Source organism: Lissotriton helveticus, chromosome 2_1 (assembly GCF_964261635.1).
Source record: "Lissotriton helveticus chromosome 2_1, aLisHel1.1, whole genome shotgun sequence".
Taxonomy (NCBI): domain Eukaryota; kingdom Metazoa; phylum Chordata; class Amphibia; order Caudata; family Salamandridae; genus Lissotriton; species Lissotriton helveticus.
In genome coordinates this window covers 1,424,359,823-1,424,387,122 of record NC_136059.1, presented here as the reverse complement: position 1 = coordinate 1,424,387,122, position 27,300 = coordinate 1,424,359,823, and positions in this window count along the sequence as shown.

Here is a 27,300-nt window from a genome sequence, read left to right as displayed (position 1 = left end):
ACCACCTGCTATCATGAGAGACATCAGGGCTGCATCTTTTGAGCCCAGTACTGAGCCTGAAAAGCATTTCCAACCCCACTTACAAGTGAAACTTGCTAAAATGGGCTTGGCTGCTCTTCACTGAAAAGCTGGTTCTGCAACATTTTTAGCATACGTTTGCTTCTGCTGGGTCAGCCGAGCAGCACATTTCTACTTAACCACCTGCTATCATGAGAGACATCAGGGCTGCATCTTTTGAGCCCAGTACTGAGCCTGAAAAGCGTTTCCAACCCCACTTACAAGTGAAACTTGCTAAAATGTGCCTCTCTGCTCTTCACTGAAAAGCTTGGTTCTGCATACATGTTTAGCATATGTTTGCTCCTGCTGGGTCAGCCGAGCATCGAATTTCTAAATAACCACCTGCTATCATGAGAGACATCAGGGCTGCATCTTTTGAGCCCAGTACTGAGCCTGAAAAGCGTTTCCAACCCCACTTACAAGTGAAACTTGCTAAAATGTGCCTCTCTGCTCTTCACTGAAAAGCTTGGTTCTGCATACATTTTTAGCATACGTTTGCTCCTGCTGGGTCAGCCGAGCAGCAAATTTCTAATTAACTACCTGCTATCATGAGAGACATCAGGGCTGCATCTTTTGAGCCCAGGACTGAGCCTGAAAAGCGTTTCCAACCCCACTTACAAGTGAAACTTGCTAAAATGTGCCTGGATGCTCTTCACTGAAAAGCTTGGTTCTGCATACATTTTTAGCATACGTTTGCTCCTGCTGGGTCAGCCGAGCAGCGAATTTCTAATTAACCACCTGCTATCATGAGAGACATCAGGGCTGCATCTTTTGAGCCCAGTACTGAGCCTGAAAAGCATTTCCAACCCCACTTACAAGTGAAACTTGCTAAAATGTGCCTGGCTGCTCTTCACTGAAAAGCTGGTTCTGCAACATTTTTAGCATACGTTTGCTCCTGCTGGGTCAGCCGAGCAGCGAATTTCTAATTAACCACCTGCTATCATGAGAGATATCAGGGCTGCATCTTTTGAGCCCAGTACTGAGCCTGAAAAGCGTTTCCAACCCCACTTACAAGTGAAACTTGCTAAAATGTGCCTCTCTGCTCTTCACTGAAAAGCTTGGTTCTGCATACATTTTTAGCATACGTTTGCTCCTGCTGGGTCAGCCGAGCAGTGAATTTCTAATTAACCACCTGCTATCATGAGAGACATCAGGGCTGCATCTTTTGAGCCCAGTACTGAGCCTGAAAAGCATTTCCAACCCCACTTACAAGTGAAACTTGCTAAAATGTGCCTGGCTGCTCTTCACTGAAAAGCTGGTTCTGCATACATTTTTAGCATACGTTTGCTCCTGCTGGGTCAGCCGAGCAGCGAATTTCTAATTAACCACCTGCTATCATGAGAGACATCAGGGCTGCATCTTTTGAGCCCAGTACTGAGCCTGAAAAGCGTTTCCAACCCCACTTACAAGTGAAACTTGCTAAAATGTGCTTGGCTGCTCTTCACTGAAAAGCTGGTTCTGCAACATTTTTAGCATACGTTTGCTTCTGCTGGGTCAGCCGAGCAGCAAATTTCTACTTAACCACCTGCTATCATGAGAGACATCAGGGCTGCATCTTTTGAGCCCAGTACTGAGCCTGAAAAGCGTTTCCAACCCCACTTACAAGTGAAACTTGCTAAAATGTGCCTCTCTGCTCTTCACTGAAAAGCTTGGTCTGCATACATTTTTAGCATACATTTGCTCCTGCTGGGTCAGCCGAGCAGCAAATTTCTAATTAACCACCTCCTATCATGAGAGACATCAGGGCTGCATCTTTTGAGCCCAGTACTGAGCCTGAGAAGCGTTTCCAACCCCACTTACAAGTGAAACTTGCTAAAATGTGCCTGGATGCTCTTCACTGAAAAGCTTGGTTCTACATACATTTTTAGCATACGTTTGCTCCTGCTGGGTCAGCCGAGCAGCGAATTTCTAATTAACCACCTGCTATCATGAGAGACATCAGGGCTGCATCTTTTGAGCCCAGTACTGAGCCTGAAAAGCATTTCCAACCCCACTTACAAGTGAAACTTGCTAAAATGTGCCTCTCTGCTCTTCACTGAAAAGCTTGGTTCTGCATACAATTTTAGCATACGTTTGCTCCTGCTGGGACAGCCGAGCAGCAAATTTCTAATTAACCACCTGCTATCATGAGAGACATCAGGGCTGCATCTTTTGAGCCCAGTACTGAGCCTGAAAAGCGTTTCCAACCCCACTTACAAGTGAAACTTGCTAAAATGTGCCTGGCTGCTCTTCACTGAAAAGCTGGTTCTGCAACATTTTTAGCATACGTTTGCTCCTGCTGGGTCAGCCGAGCAGCGAATTTCTAATTAACCACCTGCTATCATGAGAGACATCAGGGCTGCATCTTTTGAGCCCAGTACTGAGCCTGAAAAGCATTTCCAACCCCACTTACAAGTGAAACTTGCTAAAATGTGCCTCTCTGCTCTTCACTGAAAAGCTTGGTTCTGCATACATTTTTAGCATACGTTTGCTCCTGCTGGGTCAGCCGAGCAGCAAATTTCTACTTAACCACCTGCTATCATGAGAGACATCAGGGCTGCATCTTTTGAGCCCAGTACTGAGCCTGAAAAGCGTTTCCAACCCCACTTACAAGTGAAACTTGCTAAAATGTGCCTGGCTGCTCTTCAGTGAAAAGCTTGGTTCTGCATACATTTTTAGCATACGTTTGCTCCTACCGGGACAGCCGAGCAGTGAATTTCTAATTAACCACCTGCTATCATGAGAGACATCAGGGCTGCATCTTTTGAGCCCAGTACTGAGCCTGAAAAGCGTTTCCAACCCCACTTACAAGTGAAACTTGCTAAAATATGCCCTCTCTGCTCTTCACTGAAAAGCTTGGTTCTGCATACATTTTTAGCATACGTTTGCTCCTGCTGGGTCAGCCGAGCAGCAAATTTCTACTTAACCACCTGCTATCATGAGAGACATCAGGGCTGCATCTTTTGAGCCCAGTACTGAGCCTGAAAAGCGTTTCCAACCCCACTTACAAGTGAAACTTGCTAAAATGTGCCTGGATGCTCTTCACTGAAAAGCTTGGTTCTGCATACATTTTTAGCATACGTTTGCTCCTGCTGGGTCAGCCGAGCAGCGAATTTCTAATTAACCACCTGCTATCATGAGAGACATCAGGGCTGCATCTTTTGAGCCCAGTACTGAGCCTGAAAAGCATTTCCAACCCCACTTACAAGTGAAACTTGCTAAAATGTGCCTCTCTGCTCTTCACTGAAAAGCTTGGTTCTGCATACAATTTTAGCATACGTTTGCTCCTGCTGGGACAGCCGAGCAGCAAATTTCTAATTAACCACCTGCTATCATGAGAGACATCAGGGCTGCATCTTTTGAGCCCAGTACTGAGCCTGAAAAGCGTTTCCAACCCCACTTACAAGTGAAACTTGCTAAAATGTGCCTGGCTGCTCTTCACTGAAAAGCTGGTTCTGCAACATTTTTAGCATACGTTTGCTCCTGCTGGGTCAGCCGAGCAGCAAATTTCTACTTAACCACCTGCTATCATGAGAGACATCAGGGCTGCATCTTTTGAGCCCAGTACTGAGCCTGAAAAGCGTATCCAACCCCACTTACAAGTGAAACTTGCTAAAATGTGCCTGGATTCTCGTCACTGAAAAGCTTGGTTCTGCATACATTTTTAGCATACGTTTGCTCCTGCTGGGTCAGCCGAGCAGCGAATTTCTAATTAACCACCTGCTATCATGAGAGACATCAGGGCTGCATCTTTTGAGCCCAGTACTGAGCCTGAAAAGCGTTTCCAACCCCACTTACAAGTGAAACTTGCTAAAATGTGCCTCTCTGCTCTTCACTGAAAAGCTTGGTTCTGCATACGATTTTAGCATACGTTTGCTCCTGTTGGGTCAGCCGAGCAGCGAATTTCTAATTAACCACCTGCTATCATGAGAGACATCAGGGCTGCATCTTTTGAGCCCAGTACTGAGCCTGAAAAGCGTTTCCAACCCCACTTACAAGTGAAACTTGCTAAAATGTGCCTCTCTGCTCTTCACTGAAAAGCTCGGTTCTGCATACATTTTTAGCATACGTTTGCTCCTGCTGGGTCAGCCGAGCAGCGAATTTCTAATTAACCACCTGCTATCATGAGAGACATAGGGCTGCATCTTTTGAGCCCAGTACTGAGCCTGAAAAGCGTTTCCAACCCCACTTACAAGTGAAACTTGCTAAAATGTGCCTCTCTGCTCTTCACTGAAAAGCTCGGTTCTGCATACATTTTTAGCATACGTTTGCTCCTGCTGGGTCAGCCGAGCAGCGAATTTCTAATTAACCACCTGCTATCATGAGAGACATCAGGGCTGCATCTTTTGAGCCCAGTACTGAGCCTGAAAAGCGTTTCCAACCCCACTTACAAGTGAAACTTGCTAAAATGTGCCTGGATGCTCTTCACTGAAAAGCTTGGTTCTGCATACATTTTTAGCATACGTTTGCTCCTGTTGGGTCAGCCGAGCAGCGAATTTCTAATTAACCACCTGCTATCATGAGAGACATCAGGGCTGCATCGTTTGAGCCCAGTACTGAGCCTGAAAAGCTTTTCCAACCCCACTTACAAGTGAAACTTGCTAAAATGTGCCTCTCTGCTCTTCACTGAAAAGATGGTTCTGCATACATTTTCAGCATACGTTTGCTCCTGCTGGGTCAGCCGAGCAGCGAATTTCTAATTAACACCTGCTATCATGAGAGACATCAGGGCTGCATCTTTTGAGCCCAGTACTGAGCCTGAAAAGCGTTTCCAACCCCACTTACAAGTGAAACTTGCTAAAATGTGCCTGGATGCTCTTCACTGAAAAGCTTGGTTCTGCATACATTTTTAGCATACGTTTGCTCCTGCTGGGTCAGCCGAGCAGCAAATTTCTAATTAACCACCTGCTATCATGAGAGACATCAGGGCTGCATCTTTTGAGCCCAGTACTGAGCCTGAAAAGCATTTCCAACCCCACTTACAAGTGAAACTTGCTAAAATGTGCTTGCCTGCTCTTCACTGAAAAGCTGGTTCTGCAATATTTTTAGTATACGTTTGCTTCTGCTGGGTCAGCCGAGCAGCAAATTTCTACTTAACCACCTGCTATCATGAGAGACATCAGGGCTGCATCTTTTGAGCCCAGTACTGAGCCTGAAAAGCGTTTCCAACCCCACTTACAAGTGAAACTTGCTAAAATGTGCCTCTCTGCTCTTCACTGAAAAGATGGTTCTGCATACATTTTCAGCATACGTTTGCTCCTGCTGGGTCAGCCGAGCAGCGAATTTCTAATTAACCACCTGCTATCATGAGATACATCAGGGCTGCATCTTTTGAGCCCAGTACTGAGCCTGAAAAGCGTTTCCAACCCCACTTACAAGTGAAACTTGCTAAAATGTGCCTGGATGCTCTTCACTGAAAAGCTTGGTTCTGCATACATTTTTAGCATACGTTTGCTCCTGCTGGGTCAGCCGAGCAGCAAATTTCTAATTAACCACCTGCTATCATGAGAGACATCAGGGCTGCATCTTTTGAGCCCAGTACTGAGCCTGAAAAGCATTTCCAACCCCACTTACAAGTGAAACTTGCTAAAATGTGCCTGGCTGCTCTTCACTGAAAAGCTGGTTCTGCAACATTTTTAGCATACGTTTGCTTCTGCTGGGTCAGCCGAGCAGCAAATTTCTACTTAACCACCTGCTATCATGAGAGACATCAGGGCTGCATCTTTTGAGCCAGTACTGAGCCTGAAAAGCGTTTCCAACCCCACTTACAAGTGAAACTTGCTAAAATGTGCCTCTCTGCTCTTCACTGAAAAGCTCGGTTCTGCATACATTTTTAGCATACGTTTGCTCCTGCTGGGTCAGCCGAGTAGCGAATTTCTAATTAACCACCTGCTATCATGAGAGACATCAGGGCTGCATCTTTTGAGCCCAGTACTGAGCCTGAAAAGCGTTTCCAACCCCACTTACAAGTGAAACTTGCTCAAATGTGCCTGGCTGCTCTTCACTGAAAAGCTGGTTCTGCAACATTTTTAGCATACGTTTGCTCCTGCTGGGTCAGCCGAGCAGCGAATTTCTAATTAACCACCTGCTATCATGAGAGACATCAGGGCTCCATCTTTTGAGCCCAGTAATGAGCCTGAAAAGCAGTTCCAACCCCACTTACAAGTGAAACTTGCTAAAATGTGCCTCTCTGCTCTTCACTGAAAAGCTTGGTTCTCCATACATTTTTAGCATACGTTTGCTCCTGCTGGGTCAGCCGAGCAGCAAATTTCTACTTAACCACCTGCTATCATGAGAGACATCAGGGCTGCATCTTTTGAGCCCAGTAATGAGCCTGAAAAGCAATTCCAACCCCACTTACAAGTGAAACTTGCTAAAATGTGCCTCTCTGCTCTTCACTGAAAAGCTGGTTCTGCATACATTTTTGGCCTACGTTTGCTCCTGCTGGGTCAGTCGAGCAGTGAATTTCTAATTAACCACCTGCTATCATGAGAGACATCAGGGCTGCATCTTTTGAGCCCAGTACTGAGCATGAAAAGCGTTTCCAACCCCACTTACAAGTGAAACTTGCTAAAATGTGCCTCTCTGCTCTTCACTGAAAAGCTCGGTTCTGCATACATTTTTAGCATACGTTTGCTCCTGCTGGGTCAGCCGAGCAGCAAATTTCTACTTAACCACCTGCTATCATGAGAGACATCAGGGCTGCATCTTTTGAGCCCAGTACTGAGCCTGAAAAGCGTTTCCAACCCCACTTACAAGTGAAACTTGCTAAAATATGCCCTCTCTGCTCTTCACTGAAAAGCTTGGTTCTGCATACATTTTTAGCATACGTTTGCTCCTGTTGGGTCAGCCGAGCAGCGAATTTCTAATTAACCACCTGCTATCATGAGAGACATCAGGGCTGCATCTTTTGAGCCCAGTAATGAGCCTGAAAAGCAATTCCAACCCCACTTACAAGTGAAACTTGCTAAAATGTGCCTCTCTGCTCTTCAATGAAAAGCTGGTTCTGCATACATTTTTGGCCTACGTTTGCTCCTGCTGGGTCAGTCGAGCAGTGAATTTCTAATTAACCACCTGCTATCATGAGAGACATCAGGGCTGCATCTTTTGAGCCCAGTACTGAGCATGAAAAGCGTTTCCAACCCCACTTACAAGTGAAACTTGCTAAAATGTGCCTCTCTGCTCTTCACTGAAAAGCTTGGTTCTGCATACATTTTTAGCATACGTTTGCTCCTGCTGGGTCAGCCGAGCAGCAAATTTCTACTTAACCACCTGCTATCATGAGAGACATCAGGGCTGCATCTTTTGAGCCCAGTACTGAGCCTGAAAAGCGTTTCCAACCCCACTTACAAGTGAAACTTGCTAAAATGTGCCTCTCTGCTCTTCACTGAAAAGCTTGGTTCTGCATACATTTTTAGCATACGTTTCTCCTGCTGGGTCAGCCGAGCAGCAAATTTCTAATTAACCACCTGCTATCATGAGAGACATCAGGGCTGCATCTTTTGAGCCCAGTACTGAGCCTGAAAAGCGTTTCCAACCCCACTTACAAGTGAAACTTGCTAAAATGTGCCTGGCTGCTCTTCAGTGAAAAGCTTGGTTCTGCATACATTTTTAGCATACGTTTGCTCCTGTTGGGTCAGCCAAGCAGCAAATTTCTACTTAACCACCTGCTATCATGAGAGACATCAGGGCTGCATCTTTTGAGCCCAGTACTGAGCCTGAAAATCGTTTCCAACCCCACTTACAAGTGAAACTTGCTAAAAAGTGCCTCTCTGCTCTTCACTGAAAAGCTTGGTTCTGCATACATTTTTAGCATACGTTTGCTCCTGCTGGGTTAGCCGAGCAGCAAATTTCTACTTAACCACCTGCTATCATGATAGACATCAGGGCTGCATCTTTTGAGCCCAGTATGAGCCTGAAAAGCGTTTCCAACCCCACTTACAAGTGAAACTTGCTAAAATGTGCCTGGATGCTCTTCACTGAAAAGCTTGGTTCTGCATACATTTTTAGCATACGTTTGCTCCTGTTGGGTCAGCCGAGCAGCGAATTTCTAATTAACCACCTGCTATCATGAGAGACATCAGGGCTGCATCTTTTGAGCCCAGTACTGAGCCTGAAAAGCGTTTCCAACCCCACTTACAAGTGAAACTTGCTAAAATGTGCCTCTCTGCTCTTCACTGAAAAGCTTGGTTCTGCATACATTTTTAGCATACGTTTGCTCCTGCTGGGTCAGCCGAGCAGCACATTTCTAATTAACCACCTGCTATCATGAGAGACATCAGGGCTGCATCTTTTGAGCCCAGGACTGAGCCTGAAAAGCGTTTCCAACCCCACTTACAAGTGAAACTTGCTAAAATGTGCCTGGATGCTCTTCACTGAAAAGCTTGGTTCTGCATACATTTTTAGCATACGTTTGCTCCTGCTGGGTCAGCCGAGCAGCGAATTTCTAATTAACCACCTGCTATCATGAGAGACATCAGGGCTGCATCTTTTGAGCCCAGTAATGAGCCTGAAAAGCATTTCGAACCCCACTTACAAGTGAAACTTGCTAAAATGTGCCTGGCTGCTCTTAACTGAAAAGCTGGTTCTGCAACATTTTTAGCATACGTTTGCTCCTACCGGGTCAGCCGAGCAGTGAATTTCTAATTAACCACCTGCTATCATGAGAGACATCAGGGCTGCATCTTTTGAGCCCAGTACTGAGCCTGAAAAGCGTTTCCAACCCCACTTACAAGTGAAACTTGCTAAAATGTGCCTCTCTGCTCTTCACTGAAAAGCTTGGTTCTGCATACATTTTTAGCATACGTTTGCTCCTACCGGGTCAGCCGAGCAGTGAATTTCTAATTAACCACCTGCTATCATGAGAGACATCAGGGCTGCATCTTTTGAGCCCAGTACTGAGCCTGAAAAGCGTTTCCAACCCCACTTACAAGTGAAACTTGCTAAAATGTGCCTCTCTGCTCTTCACTGAAAAGCTTGGTTCTGCATTCATTTTTAGCATACGTTTGCTCCTGCTGGGTCAGCCGAGCAGCAAATTTCTACTTAACCACCTGCTATCATGAGAGACATCAGGGCTGCATCTTTTGAGCCCAGTACTGAGCCTGAAAAGCGTTTCCAACCCCACTTACAAGTGAAACTTGCTAAAATGTGCCTGGCTGCTCTTCACTGAAAAGCTGGTTCTGCAACATTTTTGGCCTACGTTTGCTCCTGCTGGGTCAGCCAAGCAGCAAATTTCTACTTAACCACCTGCTATCATGAGAGACATCAGGGCTGCATCTTTTGAGCCCAGTACTGAGTCTGAAAAGCGTTTCCAACCCCACTTACAAGTGAAACTTGCTAAAATGTGCCTCTCTGCTCTTCACTGAAAAGCTTGGTTCTGCATACATTTTTAGCATACGTTTGCTCCTGCTGGGTCAGCCGAGCAGCGAATTTCTAATTAACCACCTGCTATCATGATAGACATCAGGGCTGCATCTTTTGAGCCCAGTACTGAGCCTGAAAAGCGTTTCCAACCCCACTTACAAGTGAAACTTGCTAAAATGTGCCTGGCTGCTCTTCACTGAAAAGCTTGGTTCTGCATACATTTTTAGCATACGTTTGCTCCTGTTGGGTCAGCCGAGCAGCGAATTTCTAATTAACCACCTGCTATCATGAGAGACATCAGGGCTGCATCTTTTGAGCCCAGTACTGAGCCTGAAAAGCATTTCCAACCCCACTTACAAGTAAAACTTGCTAAAATGTGCCTGGCTGCTCTTCATTGAAAAGCTGGTTCTGCAACATTTTTAGCATACGTTTGCTCCTGCTGGGTCACCGAGCAGCAAATTTCTACTTACCACCTGCTATCATGAGAGACATCAGGGCTGCATCTTTTGAGCCCAGTACTGAGCCTGAAAAGCGTTTCCAACCCCACTTACAAGTGAAACGTGCTAAAATGTGCCTCTCTGCTCTTCACTAAAAAGCTTGGTTCTGCATACATTTTTAGCATACGTCTGCTCCTGCTGGGTCAGCCGAGCAGCAAACTTCTACTTAACCACCTGCTATCATGAGAGACATCAGGGCTGCATCTTTTGAGCCCAGTACTGAGCCTGAAAAGCGTTTCCAACCCCACTACAAGTGAAACTTGCTAAAATGTGCCTGGCTGCTCTTCACTGAAAAGCTTGGTTCTGCATACATTTTTAGCATACGTTTGCTCCTGTTGGGTCAGCCGAGCAGTGAATTTCTAATTAACCACCTGCTATCATGAGAGACATCAGGGCAGCATCTTTCGAGCCCAGTACTGAGCCTGAAAAGCGTTTCCAACCCCACTTACAAGTGAAACTTGCTAAAAAGTGCCTCTCTGCTCTTCACTGAAAAGCTTGGTTCTGCATACATTTTTAGCATACGTTTGCTCCTGCTGGGTCAGCCGAGCAGCGAATTTCTAATTAACCACCTGCTATCATGATAGACATCAGGGCTGCATCTTTTGAGCCCAGTACTGAGCCTGAAAAGCGTTTCCAACCCCACTTACAAGTGAAACTTGCTAAAATGTGCCTGGCTGCTCTTCACTGAAAAGCTGGTTCTGCAACATTTTTAGCATACGTTTGCTCCTGCTGGGTCAGCCGAGCAGCAAATTTCTACTTAACCACCTGCTATCATGAGAGACATCAGGGCTGCATCTTTTGAGCCCAGTACTGAGCCTGAAAAGCATTTCCAACCCCACTTACAAGTGAAACTTGCTAAAATGTGCCTGGCTGCTCTTCAGTGAAAAGCTTGGTTCTGCATACATTTTTAGCATACGTTTGCTCCTACCGGGTCAGCCGAGCAGTGAATTTCTAATTAACCACCTGCTATCATGAGAGACATCAGGGCTGCATCTTTTGAGCCCAGTACTGAGCCTGAAAAGCGTTTCCAACCCCACTTACAAGTGAAACTTGCTAAAAGGTGCCTGGCTGCTCTTCACTGAAAAGCTTGGTTCTGCATACATTTTTAGCATACGTTTGCTCCTGTTGGGTCAGCCGAGCAGCGAATTTCTAATTAACCACCTGCTATCATGAGAGACCTCAGGGCTGCATCTTTTGATCCCAGTACTGAGCCTGAAAAGCATTTCCAACCCCACTTACAAGTAAAACTTGCTAAAATGTGCCTGGCTGCTCTTAATTGAAAAGCTGGTTCTGCAACATTTTTAGCATACGTTTGCTCCTGCTGGGTCAGCCGAGCAGCAAATTTCTACTTAACCACCTGCTATCATGATAGACATCAGGGCTGCATCTTTTGAGCCCAGTACTGAGCCTGAAAAGCGTTTCCAACCCCACTTACAAGTGAAACTTGCTAAAATGTGCCTTTCTGCTCTTCACTGAAAAGCTTGGTTCTGCATACATTTTTAGCATACGTTTGCTCCTGCTGGGTCAGCCGAGCAGCAAATTTCTACTTAACCACCTGCTATCATGATAGACATCAGGGCTGCATCTTTTGAGCCCAGTATGAGCCTGAAAAGCGTTTCCAACCCCACTTAAAGTGAAACTTGCTAAAATGTGCCTCTCTGCTCTTCACTGAAAAGCTTGGTTCTGCATACATTTTTGGCCTATGTTTGCTCCTGCTGGGTCAGCCGAGCAGCAAATTTCTACTTAACCACCTGCTATCATGAGAGACATCACGGCTGCATCTTTTGAGCCCAGTAATGAGCCTGAAAAGCGTTTCCAACCCCACTTACTAGTGAAACTTGCTAAAATGTGCCTCTCTGCTCTTCACTGAAAAGCTTGGTTCTGCATACATTTTTAGCATACGTTTGCTCCTGCTGGGTCAGCCGAGCAGCAAATTTCTACTTAACCACCTGCTATCATGAGAGACATCAGGGCTGCATCTTTTGAGCCCAGTACTGAGCCTGAAAAGTGTTTCCAACCCCACTTACAAGTGAAACTTGCTAAAATGTGCCTCTCTGCTCTTCACTGAAAAGCTTGGTTCTGCATACATTTTTAGCATACGTTTGCTCCTGCTGGGTCAGCCGAGCAGCGAATTTCTAATTAACCACCTGCTATCATGAGAAACATCAGGGCTGCATCTTTTGAGCCCAGTACTGAGCCTGAAAAGCGTTTCCAACCCCACTTACAAGTGAAACTTTCTAAAATGTGCCTCTCTGCTCTTCACTGAAAAGCTTGGTTCTGCATACATTTTTGGCCTACGTTTGCTCCTGCTGGGTCAGTCGAGCAGTGAATTTCTAATTAACCACCTGCTATCATGAGAGACATCAGGGCTGCATCTTTTGAGCCCAGTACTGAGCCTGAAAAGCATTTCGAACCCCACTTACAAGTGAAACTTGCTAAAATGTGCCTGGCTGCTCTTAACTGAAAAGCTGGTTCTGCAACATTTTTAGCATACGTTTGCTCCTACCGGGTCAGCCGAGCAGCGAATTTCTAATTAACCACCTGCTATCATGAGAGACATCAGGGCTGCATCTTTTGAGCCCAGTACTGAGCCTGAAAAGCGTTTCCAACCCCACTTACAAGTGAAACTTGCTAAAATGTGCCTCTCTGCTCTTCACTGAAAAGCTTGGTTCTGCATACATTTTTAGCATACGTTTGCTCCTGTTGGGTCAGCCGAGCAGCGAATTTCTAATTAACCACCTGCTATCATGAGAGATATCAGGGCTGCATCTTTTGAGCCCAGTACTGAGCCTGAAAAGCGTTTCCAACCCCACTTACAAGTGAAACTTGCTAAAATGTGCCTCTCTGCTCTTCACTGAAAAGCTTGGTTCTGCATACATTTTTAGCATACGTCTGCTCCTGCTGGGTCAGCCGAGCAGCAAATTTCTACTTAACCACCTGCTATCATGAGAGACATCAGGGCTGCATCTTTTGAGCCCAGTACTGAGCCTGAGAAGCGTTTCCAACCCCACTTACAAGTGAAACTTGCTAAAATGTGCCTGGCTGCTCTTCACTGAAAAGCTTGGTTCTGCATACATTTTTAGCATACGTTTGCTCCTGTTGGGTCAGCCGAGCAGTGAATTTCTAATTAACCACCTGCTATCATGAGAGACATCAGGGCAGCATCTTTCGAGCCCAGTACTGAGCCTGAAAAGCGTTTCCAACCCCACTTACAAGTGAAACTTGCTAAAAAGTGCCTCTCTGCTCTTCACTGAAAAGCTTGGTTCTGCATACATTTTTAGCATACGTTTGCTCCTGCTGGGTCAACCGAGCAGCAAATTTCTACTTAACCACCTGCTATCATGATAGACATCAGGGCTGCATCTTTTGAGCCCAGTATGAGCCTGAAAAGCGTTTCCAACCCCACTTACAAGTGAAACTTGCTAAAATGTGCCTGGATGCTCTTCACTGAAAAGCTTGGTTCTGCATACATTTTTAGCATACGTTTGCTCCTGTTGGGTCAGCCGAGCAGCGAATTTCTAATTAACCACCTGCTATCATGAGAGACATCAGGGCTGCATCTTTTGAGCCCAGTACTGAGCCTGAAAAGCGTTTCCAACCCCACTTACAAGTGAAACTTGCTAAAATGTGCCTCTCTGCTCTTCACTGAAAAGCTTGGTTCTGCATACATTTTTGGCCTACGTTTGCTCCTGCTGGGTCAGCCGAGCAGCAAATTTCTACTTAACCACCTGCTATCATGAGAGACATCACGGCTGCATCTTTTGAGCCCAGTAATGAGCCTGAAAAGCGTTTCCAACCCCACTTACAAGTGAAACTTGCTAAAATGTGCCTCTCTGCTCTTCACTGAAAAGCTTGGTTCTGCATACATTTTTAGCATACGTTTGCTCCTGCTGGGTCAGCCGAGCAGCAAATTTCTACTTAACCACCTGCTATCATGATAGACATCAGGGCTGCATCTTTTGAGCCCAGTACTGAGCCTGAAAAGCGTTTCCAACCCCACTTACAAGTGAAACTTGCTATAATGTGCCTGGCTGCTCTTCACTGAAAAGCTTGGTTCTGCAACATTTTTAGCATACGTTTGCTCCTGCTGGGTCAGCCGAGCAGCGAATTTTTAGTTAACCACCTGCTATCATGATAGACATCAGGGCTGCATCTTTTGAGCCCAGTACTGAGCCTGAAAAGCGTTTCCAACCCCACTTACAAGTGAAACTTGCTAAAAGGTGCCTGGCTGCTCTTCACTGAAAAGCTTGGTTCTGCATACATTTTTAGCATACGTTTGCTCCTGTTGGGTCAGCCGAGCAGCGAATTTCTAATTAACCACCTGCTATCATGAGAGACCTCAGGGCTGCATCTTTTGATCCCAGTACTGAGCCTGAAAAGCATTTCCAACCCCACTTACAAGTAAAACTTGCTAAAATGTGCCTGGCTGCTCTTAATTGAAAAGCTGGTTCTGCAACATTTTTAGCATACGTTTGCTCCTGCTGGGTCAGCCGAGCAGCAAATTTCTACTTAACCACCTGCTATCATGAGAGACATCAGGGCTGCATCTTTTGAGCCCAGTACTGAGCCTGAAAAGCGTTTCCAACCACACTTACAAGTGAAACTTGCTAAAATGTGCCTTTCTGCTCTTCACTGAAAAGCTTGGTTCTGCATACATTTTTAGCATACGTTTGCTCCTGCTGGGTCAGCCGAGCAGCAAATTTCTACTTAACCACCTGCTATCATGATAGACATCAGGGCTGCATCTTTTGAGCCCAGTATGAGCCTGAAAAGCGTTTCCAACCCCACTTACAAGTGAAACTTGCTAAAATGTGCCTCTCTGCTCTTCACTGAAAAGCTTGGTTCTGCATACATTTTTGGCCTATGTTTGCTCCTGCTGGGTCAGCCGAGCAGCAAATTTCTACTTAACCACCTGCTATCATGAGAGACATCACGGCTGCATCTTTTGAGCCCAGTAATGAGCCTGAAAAGCGTTTCCAACCCCACTTACAAGTGAAACTTGCTAAAATGTGCCTCTCTGCTCTTCACTGAAAAGCTTGGTTCTGCATACATTTTTAGCATACGTTTGCTCCTGCTGGGTCAGCCGAGCAGCAAATTTCTACTTAACCACCTGCTATCATGAGAGACATCAGGGCTGCATCTTTTGAGCCCAGTACTGAGCCTGAAAAGTGTTTCCAACCCCACTTACAAGTGAAACTTGCTAAAATGTGCCTCTCTGCTCTTCACTGAAAAGCTTGGTTCTGCATACATTTTTAGCATACGTTTGCTCCTGCTGGGTCAGCCGAGCAGCGAATTTCTAATTAACCACCTGCTATCATGAGAGACATCAGGGCTGCATCTTTTGAGCCCAGTACTGAGCCTGAAAAGCATTTCCAACCCCACTTACAAGTGAAACTTGCTAAAATGTGCCTGGCTGCTCTTCACTGATAAGCTGGTTCTGCAACATTTTTAGCATACGTTTGCTCCTGCTGGGTCAGCCGAGCAGCAAATTTCTACTTAACCACCTGCTATCATGAGAGACATCAGGGCTGCATCTTTTGAGCCCAGTACTGAGCCTGAAAAGCATTTCCAACCCCACTTACAAGTGAAACTTGCTAAAATGTGCCTCTCTGCTCTTCACTGAAAAGCTTGGTTCTGCATACATTTTTAGCATACGTTTGCTCCTGCTGGGTCAGCCGAGCAGCGAATTTCTACTTAACCACCTGCTATCATGAGAGACATCAGGGCTGCATCTTTTGAGCCCAGTACTGAGCCTGAAAAGCATTTCCAACCCCACTTACAAGTGAAACTTGCTAAAATGTGCCTGGCTGCTCTTCACTGATAAGCTGGTTCTGCAACATTTTTAGCATACGTTTGCTCCTGCTGGGTCAGCCGAGCAGCAAATTTCTACTTAACCACCTGCTATCATGAGAGACATCAGGGCTGCATCTTTTGAGCCCAGTACTGAGCCTGAAAAGCATTTCCAACCCCACTTACAAGTGAAACTTGCTAAAATGTGCCTCTCTGCTCTTCACTGAAAAGCTTGGTTCTGCATACATTTTTAGCATACGTTTGCTCCTGCTGGGTCAGCCGAGCAGCGAATTTCTACTTAACCACCTGCTATCATGAGAGACATCAGGGCTGCATCTTTTGAGCCCAGTACTGAGCCTGAAAAGCGTTTCCAACCCCACTTACAAGTGAAACTTGCTAAAATGTGCCTGGCTGCTCTTCAGTGAAAAGCTTGGTTCTGCATACATTTTTAGCATACGTTTGCTCCTGCTTGGTCAGCCGAGCAGCGAATTTCTAATTAACCACCTGCTATCATGAGAGACATCAGGGCTGCATCTTTTGAGCCCAGTACTGAGCCTGAAAAGCGTTTCCAACCCCACTTACAAGTGAAAAAAATGTGCCTGGCTGCTCTTCACTGAAAAGCTGGTTCTGCAACATTTTTAGCATACGTTTGCTCCTGCTGGGTCAGCCGAGCAGCGAATTTCTACTTAACCACCTGCTATCATGAGAAACATCAGGGCTGCATCTTTTGAGCCCAGTACTGAGCCTGAAAAGCGTTTCCAACCCCACTTACAAGTGAAACTTGCTAAAATGTGCCTCTCTGCTCTTCACTGAAAAGCTTGGTTCTGCATACATTTTTAGCATACGTTTGCTCCTGCTGGGTCAGCCGAGCAGCAAATTTCTACTTAACCACCTGCTATCATGAGAGACATCAGGGCTGCATCTTTTGAGCCCAGTACTGAGCCTGAAAAGCGTTTCCAACCCCACTTACAAATGAAACTTGCTAAAATGTGCCTCTCTGCTCTTCACTGAAAAGCTTGGTTCTGCATACATTTTTAGCATACGTTTGCTCCTGCTGGGTCAGCCGAGCAGCGAATTTCTAATTAACCACCTGCTATCATGATAGACATCAGGGCTGCATCTTTTGAGCCCAGTACTGAGCCTGAAAAGCGTTTCCAACCCCACTTACAAGTGAAACTTGCTAAAATGTGCCTGGCTGCTCTTCACTGAAAAGCTTGGTTCTGCATACATTTTTAGCATACGTTTGCTCCTGTTGGGTCAGCCGAGCAGCGAATTTCTAATTAACCACCTGCTATCATGAGAGACATCAGGGCTGCATCTTTTGAGCCCAGTACTGAGCCTGAAAAGCATTTCCAACCCCACTTACAAGTAAAACTTGCTAAAATGTGCCTGGCTGCTCTTCATTGAAAAGCTGGTTCTGCAACATTTTTAGCATACGTTTGCTCCTGCTGGGTCAGCCGAGCAGCAAATTTCTACTTACCACCTGCTATCATGAGAGACATCAGGGCTGCATCTTTTGAGCCCAGTACTGAGCCTGAAAAGCGTTTCCAACCCCACTTACAAGTGAAACTTGCTAAAATGTGCCTCTCTGCTCTTCACTGAAAAGCTTGGTTCTGCATACATTTTTAGCATACGTCTGCTCCTGCTGGGTCAGCCGAGCAGCAAATTTCTACTTAACCACCTGCTATCATGAGAGACATCAGGGCTGCATCTTTTGAGCCCAGTACTGAGCCTGAAAAGCGTTTCCAACCCCACTTACAAGTGAAACTTGCTAAAATGTGCCTGGCTGCTCTTCACTGAAAAGCTTGGTTCTGCATACATTTTTAGCATACGTTTGCTCCTGTTGGGTCAGCCGAGCAGTGAATTTCTAATTAACCACCTGCTATCATGAGAGACATCAGGGCAGCATCTTTCGAGCCCAGTACTGAGCCTGAAAAGCGTTTCCAACCCCACTTACAAGTGAAACTTGCTAAAAAGTGCCTCTCTGCTCTTCACTGAAAAGCTTGGTTCTGCATACATTTTTAGCATACGTTTGCTCCTGCTGGGTCAGCCGAGCAGCAAATTTCTACTTAACCACCTGCTATCATGATAGACATCAGGGCTGCATCTTTTGAGCCCAGTATGAGCCTGAAAAGTGTTTCCAACCCCACTTACAAGTGAAACTTGCTAAAATGTGCCTGGATGCTCTTCACTGAAAAGCTTGGTTCTGCATACATTTTTAGCATACGTTTGCTCCTGTTGGGTCAGCCGAGCAGCGAATTTCTAATTAACCACCTGCTATCATGAGAGACATCAGGGCTGCATCTTTTGAGCCCAGTACTGAGCCTGAAAAGCGTTTCCAACCCCACTTACAAGTGAAACTTGCTAAAATGTGCCTCTCTGCTCTTCACTGAAAAGCTTGGTTCTGCATACATTTTTGGCCTACGTTTGCTCCTGCTGGGTCAGCCGAGCAGCAAATTTCTACTTAACCACCTGCTATCATGAGAGACATCACGGCTGCATCTTTTGAGCCCAGTAATGAGCCTGAAAAGCGTTTCCAACCCCACTTACAAGTAAAACTTGCTAAAAGGTGCCTGGCTGCTCTTCACTGAAAAGCTTGGTTCTGCATACATTTTTAGCATACGTTTGCTCCTGTTGGGTCAGCCGAGCAGCGAATTTCTAATTAACCACCTGCTATCATGAGAGACATCAGGGCTGCATCTTTTGAGCCCAGTACTGAGCCTGAAAAGCATTTCCAACCCCACTTACAAGTAAAACTTGCTAAAATGTGCCTGGCTGCTCTTAATTGAAAAGCTGGTTCTGCAACATTTTTAGCATACGTTTGCTCCTGCTGGGTCAGCCGAGCAGCAAATTTCTACTTAACCACCTGCTATCATGAGAGACATCAGGGCTGCATCTTTTGAGCCCAGTACTGAGCCTGAAAAGCGTTTCCAACCCCACTTACAAGTGAAACTTGCTAAAATGTGCCTTTCTGCTCTTCACTGAAAAGCTTGGTTCTGCATACATTTTTAGCATACGTTAGCTCCTGCTGGGTCAGCCGAGCAGCAAATTTCTACTTAACCACCTGCTATCATGATAGACATCAGGGCTGCATCTTTTGAGCCCAGTATGAGCCTGAAAAGCGTTTCCAACCCCACTTACAAGTGAAACTTGCTAAAATGTGCCTCTCTGCTCTTCACTGAAAAGCTTGGTTCTGCATACATTTTTGGCCTATGTTTGCTCCTGCTGGGTCAGCCGAGCAGCAAATTTCTACTTAACCACCTGCTATCATGAGAGACATCACGGCTGCATCTTTTGAGCCCAGTAATGAGCCTGAAAAGCGTTTCCAACCCCACTTACAAGTGAAACTTGCTAAAATGTGCCTCTCTGCTCTTCACTGAAAAGCTTGGTTCTGCATACATTTTTAGCATACGTTTGCTCCTGCTGGGTCAGCCGAGCAGCAAATTTCTACTTAACCACCTGCTATCATGAGAGACATCAGGGCTGCATCTTTTGAGCCCAGTACTGAGCCTGAAAAGTGTTTCCAACCCCACTTACAAGTGAAACTTGCTAAAATGTGCCTCTCTGCTCTTCACTGAAAAGCTTGGTTCTGCATACATTTTTAGCATACGTTTGCTCCTGCTGGGTCAGCCGAGCAGCGAATTTCTAATTAACCACCTGCTATCATGAGAAACATCAGGGCTGCATCTTTTGAGCCCAGTACTGAGCCTGAAAAGCGTTTCCAACCCCACTTACAAGTGAAACTTGCTAAAATGTGCCTCTCTGCTCTTCACTGAAAAGCTTGGTTCTGCATACATTTTTAGCATACGTTTGCTCCTGCTGGGTCAGCCGAGCAGCAAATTTCTACTTAACCACCTGCTATCATGATAGACATCAGGGCTGCATCTTTTGAGCCCAGCATGAGCCTGAAAAGCATTTCCAACCCCACTTACAAGTGAAACTTGCTAAAATGTGCCTGGATGCTCTTCACTGAAAAGCTTGGTTCTGCATACATTTTTAGCATACGTTTGCTCCTGCTGGGTCAGCCGAGCAGCGAATTTCTAATTAACCACCTGCTATCATGAGAGACATCAGGGCTGCATCTTTTGAGCCCAGTACTGAGCCTGAAAAGCATTTCGAACCCCACTTACAAGTGAAACTTGCTAAAATGTGCCTGGCTGCTCTTCACTGAAAAGCTGGTTCTGCAACATTTTTAGCATACGTTTGCTCCTGCTGGGTCAGCCGAGCAGCAAATTTCTACTTAACCACCTGCTAACATGAGAGACATCAGGGCTGCATCTTTAGAGCCCAGTACTGAGCCTGAAAAGCATTTCCAACCCCACTTACAAGTGAAACTTGCTAAAATGTGCCTGGCTGCTCTTCACTGATAAGCTGGTTCTGCAACATTTTTAGCATACGTTTGCTCCTGCTGGGTCAGCCGAGCAGCAAATTTCTACTTAACCACCTGCTATCATGAGAGACATCAGGGCTGCATCTTTTGAGCCCAGTACTGAGCCTGAAAAGCGTTTCCAACCCCACTTACAAGTGAAACTTGCTAAAATGTGCCTGGCTGCTCTTCAGTGAAAAGCTTGGTTCTGCATACATTTTTAGCATACGTTTGCTCCTGCTTGGTCAGCCGAGCAGCGAATTTCTAATTAACCACCTGCTATCATGAGAGACATCAGGGCTGCATCTTTTGAGCCCAGTACTGAGCCTGAAAAGCGTTTCCAACCCCACTTATAAGTGAAAAAAATGTGCCTGGCTGCTCTTCACTGAAAAGCTGGTTGCAACATTTTTAGCATACGTTTGCTCCTGCTGCGTCAGCCGAGCAGCGAATTTCTACTTAACCACCTGCTATCATGAGAAACATCAGGGCTGCATCTTTTGAGCCCAGTACTGAGCCTGAAAAGCGTTTCCAACCCCACTTACAAGTGAAACTTGCTAAAATCTGCCTCTCTGCTCTTCACTGAAAAGCTTGGTTCTGCATAAATTTTTAGCATACGTTTGCTCCTGCTGGGTCAGTCGAGCAGCAAATTTCTACTTAACCACCTGCTATCATGATAGACATCAGGGCTGCATCTTTTGAGCCCAGTACTGAGCCTGAAAAGCGTTTCCAACCCCACTTACAAGTGAAACTTGCTAAAATGTGCCTGGCTGCTCTTCAGTGAAAAGCTTGGTTCTGCATACATTTTTAGCATACGTTTGCTCCTGCTGGGTCAGCCGAGCAGTGAATTTCTAATTAACCACCTGCTATCATGAGAGACATCAGGGCTGCATCTTTTGAGCCCAGTACTGAGCCTGAAAAGCGTTTCCAACGGCACTTACAAGTGAAACTTGTTAAAAAATATGCCTCTCAGCTCTTCACTGAAAAGCTTGGTTCTGCATACATTTTTAGCATACGTTTGCTCCTGCTGGGTCAGCCGAGCAGCAAATTTCTACTTAACCACCTGCTATCATGATAGACATCAGGGCTGCATCTTTAGAGCCCAGTACTGAGCCTGAAAAGCATTTCCAACCCCACTTACAAGTGAAACTTGCTAAAATGTGCCTGGCTGCTCTTCACTGAAAAGCTGGTTCTGCAACATTTTTAGCATACGTTTGCTCCTGCTGGGTCAGCCGAGCAGCAAATTTCTACTTAACCACCTGCTATCATGAGAGACATCAGGGCTGCATCTTTTGAGCCCAGTACTGAGCCTGAAAAGCATTTCCAACCCCACTTACAAGTGAAACTTGCTAAAATGTGCCTCTCTGCTCTTCACTGAAAAGCTTGGTTCTGCATACATTTTTAGCATACGTTTGCTCCTGCTGGGTCAGCCAAGCAGCAAATTTCTACTTAACCACCTGCTATCATGAGAGACATCAGGGCTGCATCTTTAGAGCCCAGTACTGAGCCTGAAAAGCGTTTCCAACCCCACTTACAAGTGAAACTTGCTAAAATGTGCCTGGCTGCTCTTCACTGAAAAGCTGGTTCTGCAACATTTTTAGCATACGTTTGCTCCTGCTGGGTCAGCCGAGCATCAAATTTCTACTTAACCACCTGCTATCATGAGAGACATCAGGGCTTGATTCTTTTGAGCCCAGTACTGAGCCTGAAAAGCGTTTCCAACCCCACTTACAAGTGAAACTTGCTAAAATGTGCCTGGCTGCTCTTCAGTGAAAAGCTTGGTTCTGCATACATTTTTAGCATACGTTTGCTCCTGCCGGGTTAGCCGAGCAGTGAATTTCTAATTAACCACCTGCTATCATGAGAGACATCAGGGCTGCATCTTTTGAGCCCAGTACTGAGCCTGAAAAGCGTTTCCAACCCGACTTACAAGTGAAACTTGCTAAAATGTGCCTCTCTGCTCGTCACTGAAAAGCTTGGTTCTGCATACATTTTTAGCATACGTTTGCTCCTGCCGGGTCAGCCGAGCGGTGAATTTCTAATTAACCACCTGCTATCATGAGAGACATTAGGGCTGCATCTTTTGAGCCCAGTACTGAGCCTGAAAAGCGTTTCCAACCCCACTTACAAGTAAAACTTGCTAAAATGTGCCTCTCTGCTCTTCACTGAAAAGCTTGGTTCTGCATACATTTTTAGCATACGTTTGCTCCTGCTGGGTCAGCCGAGCAGTGAATTTCTAATTAACCACCTGCTATCATGAGAGACATCAGGGCTGCATCTTTTGAGCCCAGTACTGAGCCTGAAAAGCGTTTCCAACGGCACTTACAAGTGAAACTTGTTAAAAAATATGCCTCTCAGCTCTTCACTGAAAAGCTTGGTTCTGCATACATTTTTAGCATACGTTTGCTCCTGCTGGGTCAGCCGAGCAGCAAATTTCTACTTAACCACCTGCTATCATGATAGACATCAGGGCTGCATCTTTAGAGCCCAGTACTGAGCCTGAAAAGCATTTCCAACCCCACTTACAAGTGAAACTTGCTAAAATGTGCCTGGCTGCTCTTCACTGAAAAGCTGGTTCTGCAACATTTTTAGCATACGTTTGCTCCTGCTGGGTCAGCCGAGCAGCAAATTTCTACTTAACCACCTGCTATCATGAGAGACATCAGGGCTGCATCTTTTGAGCCCAGTACTGAGCCTGAAAAGCATTTCCAACCCCACTTACAAGTGAAACTTGCTAAAATGTGCCTCTCTGCTCTTCACTGAAAAGCTTGGTTCTGCATACATTTTTAGCATACGTTTGCTCCTGCTGGGTCAGCCAAGCAGCAAATTTCTACTTAACCACCTGCTATCATGAGAGACATCAGGGCTGCATCTTTAGAGCCCAGTACTGAGCCTGAAAAGCGTTTCCAACCCCACTTACAAGTGAAACTTGCTAAAATGTGCCTGGCTGCTCTTCACTGAAAAGCTGGTTCTGCAACATTTTTAGCATACGTTTGCTCCTGCTGGGTCAGCCGAGCATCAAATTTCTACTTAACCACCTGCTATCATGAGAGACATCAGGGCTTGATTCTTTTGAGCCCAGTACTGAGCCTGAAAAGCGTTTCCAACCCCACTTACAAGTGAAACTTGCTAAAATGTGCCTGGCTGCTCTTCAGTGAAAAGCTTGGTTCTGCATACATTTTTAGCATACGTTTGCTCCTGCCGGGTTAGCCGAGCAGTGAATTTCTAATTAACCACCTGCTATCATGAGAGACATCAGGGCTGCATCTTTTGAGCCCAGTACTGAGCCTGAAAAGCGTTTCCAACCCGACTTACAAGTGAAACTTGCTAAAATGTGCCTCTCTGCTCGTCACTGAAAAGCTTGGTTCTGCATACATTTTTAGCATACGTTTGCTCCTGCCGGGTCAGCCGAGCGGTGAATTTCTAATTAACCACCTGCTATCATGAGAGACATTAGGGCTGCATCTTTTGAGCCCAGTACTGAGCCTGAAAAGCGTTTCCAACCCCACTTACAAGTAAAACTTGCTAAAATGTGCCTCTCTGCTCTTCACTGAAAAGCTTGGTTCTGCATACATTTTTAGCATACGTTTGCTCCTGCTGGGTCAGCCGAGCATCGAATTTCTACTTAACCACCTGCTATCATGAGAGACATCAGGGCTGCATCTTTTGAGCCCAGTACTGAGCCTGAAAAGCGTTTCCAACCCCACTTACAAGTGAAACTTGCTTCCAACCCCACTTACAAGTGAAACTTGCTAAAATGTGCCTGGCTGCTCTTCACTGAAAAGCTGGTTCTGCATAAATTTTTGGCCTATGTTTGCTCCTGCTGGGTCAGCCGAGCAGCAAATTTCTACTTAACCACCTGCTATCATGATAGACATCAGGGCTGCATCTTTAGAGCCCAGTACTGAGCCTGAAAAGCATTTCCAACCCCACTTACAAGTGAAACTTGCTAAAATGTGCCTGGCTGCTCTTCACTGAAAAGCTGGTTCTGCAACATTTTTAGCATACGTTTGCTCCTGCTGGGTCAGCCGAGCAGCAAATTTCTACTTAACCACCTGCTATCATGAGAGACATCAGGGCTGCATCTTTTGAACCCAGTACTGAGCCTGAAAAGCATTTCCAACCCCACTTACAAGTGAAACTTGCTAAAATGTGCCTCTCTGCTCTTCACTGAAAAGCTTGGTTCTGTATACATTTTTAGCATACGTTTGCTCCTGCTGGGTCAGCCGAGCATCGAATTTCTACTTAACCACCTGCTATCATGAGAGACATCAGGGCTGCATCTTTAGAGCCCAGTACTGAGCCTGAAAAGCGTTTCCAACCCCACTTACAAGTGAAACTTGCTAAAATGTGCCTGGCTGCTCTTCACTGAAAAGCTGGTTCTGCAACATTTTTAGCATACGTTTGCTCCTGCTGGGTCAGCCGAGCATCAAATTTCTACTTAACCACCTGCTATCATGAGAGACATCAGGGCTTGATTCTTTTGAGCCCAGTACTGAGCCTGAAAAGCGTTTCCAACCCCACTTACAAGTGAAACTTGCTAAAATGTGCCTGGCTGCTCTTCAGTGAAAAGCTTGGTTCTGCATACATTTTTAGCATACGTTTGCTCCTGCCGGGTTAGCCGAGCAGTGAATTTCTAATTAACCACCTGCTATCATGAGAGACATCAGGGCTGCATCTTTTGAGCCCAGTACTGAGCCTGAAAAGCGTTTCCAACCCGACTTACAAGTGAAACTTGCTAAAATGTGCCTCTCTGCTCGTCACTGAAAAGCTTGGTTCTGCATACATTTTTAGCATACGTTTGCTCCTGCCGGGTCAGCCGAGCGGTGAATTTCTAATTAACCACCTGCTATCATGAGAGACATTAGGGCTGCATCTTTTGAGCCCAGTACTGAGCCTGAAAAGCGTTTCCAACCCCACTTACAAGTAAAACTTGCTAAAATGTGCCTCTCTGCTCTTCACTGAAAAGCTTGGTTCTGCATACATTTTTAGCATACGTTTGCTCCTGTTGGGTCAGCCGAGCAGCGAATTTCTAATTAACCACCTGCTATCATGAGAGACATCAGGGCTGCATCTTTTGAGCCTAGTAATGAGCCTGAAAAGCAATTCCAACCCCACTTACAAGTGAAACTTGCTATAATGTGCCTGGCTGCTCTTCACTGAAAAGCTTGGTTCTCCATACATTTTTAGCATACGTTTGCTCCTGCTGGGTCAGCCGAGCAGCAAATTTCTACTTAACCACCTGCTATCAAGATAGACATCAGGGCTGCATCTTTTGAGCCCAGTACTGAGCCTGAAAAGCGTTTCCAACCCCACTTACAAGTGAAACTTGCTATAATGTGCCTGGCTGCTCTTCACTGAAAAGCTTGGTTCTGCAACATTTTTAGCATACGTTTGCTCCTGCTGGGTCAGCCGAGCAGAAAATTTCTACTTAACCACCTGCTATCATGAGAGACATCAGGGCTGCATCTTTTGAGCCCAGTACTGAGCCTGAAAAGTGTTTCCAACCCCACTTACAAGTGAAACTTGCTAAAATGTGCCTCTCTGCTCTTCACTGAAAAGCTTGGATCTGTATACATTTTTAGCATACGTTTGCTCCTGCTGGGTCAGCCGAGCAGCAAATTTCTACTTTACCACCTGCTATCATGAGAGACATCAGGGCTGCATCTTTAGAGCCCAGTACTGAGCCTGAAAAGCAATTCCAACCCCACTTACAAGTGAAACTTGCTAAAATGTGCCTGGCTGCTCTTCACTGAAAAGCTGGTTCTGCAACATTTTTAGAATACGTTTGCTTCTGCTGGGTCAGCCGAGCAGCAAATTTCTACTTAACCACCTGCTATCATGAGAGACATCAGGGCTGCATCTTTTGAGCCCAGTACTGAGCCTGAAAAGTGTTTCCAACCCCACTTACAAGTGAAACTTGCTAAAATGTGCCTCTATGCTCTTCACTGAAAAGCTTGGTTCTGCATACATTTTTAGCATACGTTTGCTCCTGCTGGGTCAGCCGAGCAGCAAATTTCTACTTAACCACCTGCTATCATGAGAGACATCAGGGCTGCATCTTTTGAGCCCAGTAATGAGCCTGAAAAGAATTTCCAACCCCACTTACAAGTGAAACTTGCTAAAATGTGCCTCTCTGCTCTTCACTGAAAAACTTGGTTCTCCATACATTTTTAGCATACGTTTGCTCCTGCTGGGTCAGCCGAGCAGCAAATTTCTACTTAACCACCTGCTATCATGATAGACATCAGGGCTGCATCTTTTGAGCCCAGTACTGAGCCTGAAAAGCGTTTCCAACCCCACTTACAAGTGAAACTTGCTAAAATGTGCCTCTCTGCTCTTCACTGAAAAGCTTGGTTCTGTATACATTTTTAGCATACGTTTGCTCCTGCTGGGTCAGCCGAGCAGCAAATTTCTACTTTACCACCTGCTATCATGAGAGACATCAGGGCTGCATCTTTAGAGCCCAGTACTGAGCCTGAAAAGCAATTCCAACCCCACTTACAAGTGAAACTTGCTAAAATGTGCCTGGCTGCTCTTCACTGAAAAGCTGGTTCTGCATACATTTTTGGCATACGTTTGCTCCTGCTGGGTCAGCCGAGCAGCGAATTTCTAATTAACCACCTGCTAACATGAGAGACATCAGGGCTGCATCTTTTGAGCCCAGTACTGAGCCTGAAAAGCGTTTCCAACCCCACTTACAAGTGAAACTTGCTAAAATGTGCCTCTATGCTCTTCACTGAAAAGCTTGGCTCTGCATACATTTTTAGCATACGTTTGCTCCTGCTGGGTCAGCCGAGCAGCGAATTTCTAATTAACCACCTGCTATCATGAGAGACATCAGGGCTGCATCTTTTGAGCCCAGTACTGAGCCTGAAAAGCATTTCCAACCCCACTTACAACTGAAACTTGCTAAAATGTGCCTGGCTGCTCTTCACTGAAAAGCTGGTTCTGCATACATTTTTGGCCTACGTTTGCTCCTGCTGGGTCAGCCGAGCAGCAAATTTCTACTTAACCACCTGCTATCATGAGAGACATCAGGGCTGCATCTTTTGAGCCCAGTAATGAGCCTGAAAAGCAATTCCAACCCCACTTACAAGTGAAACTTGCTAAAATGTGCCTCTCTGCTCTTCACTGAAAAGCTTGGTTCTCCATACATTTTTAGCATACGTTTGCTCCTGCTGGGTCAGCCGAGCAGCAAATTTCTACTTAACCACCTGCTATCATGATAGACATCAGGGCTGCATCTTT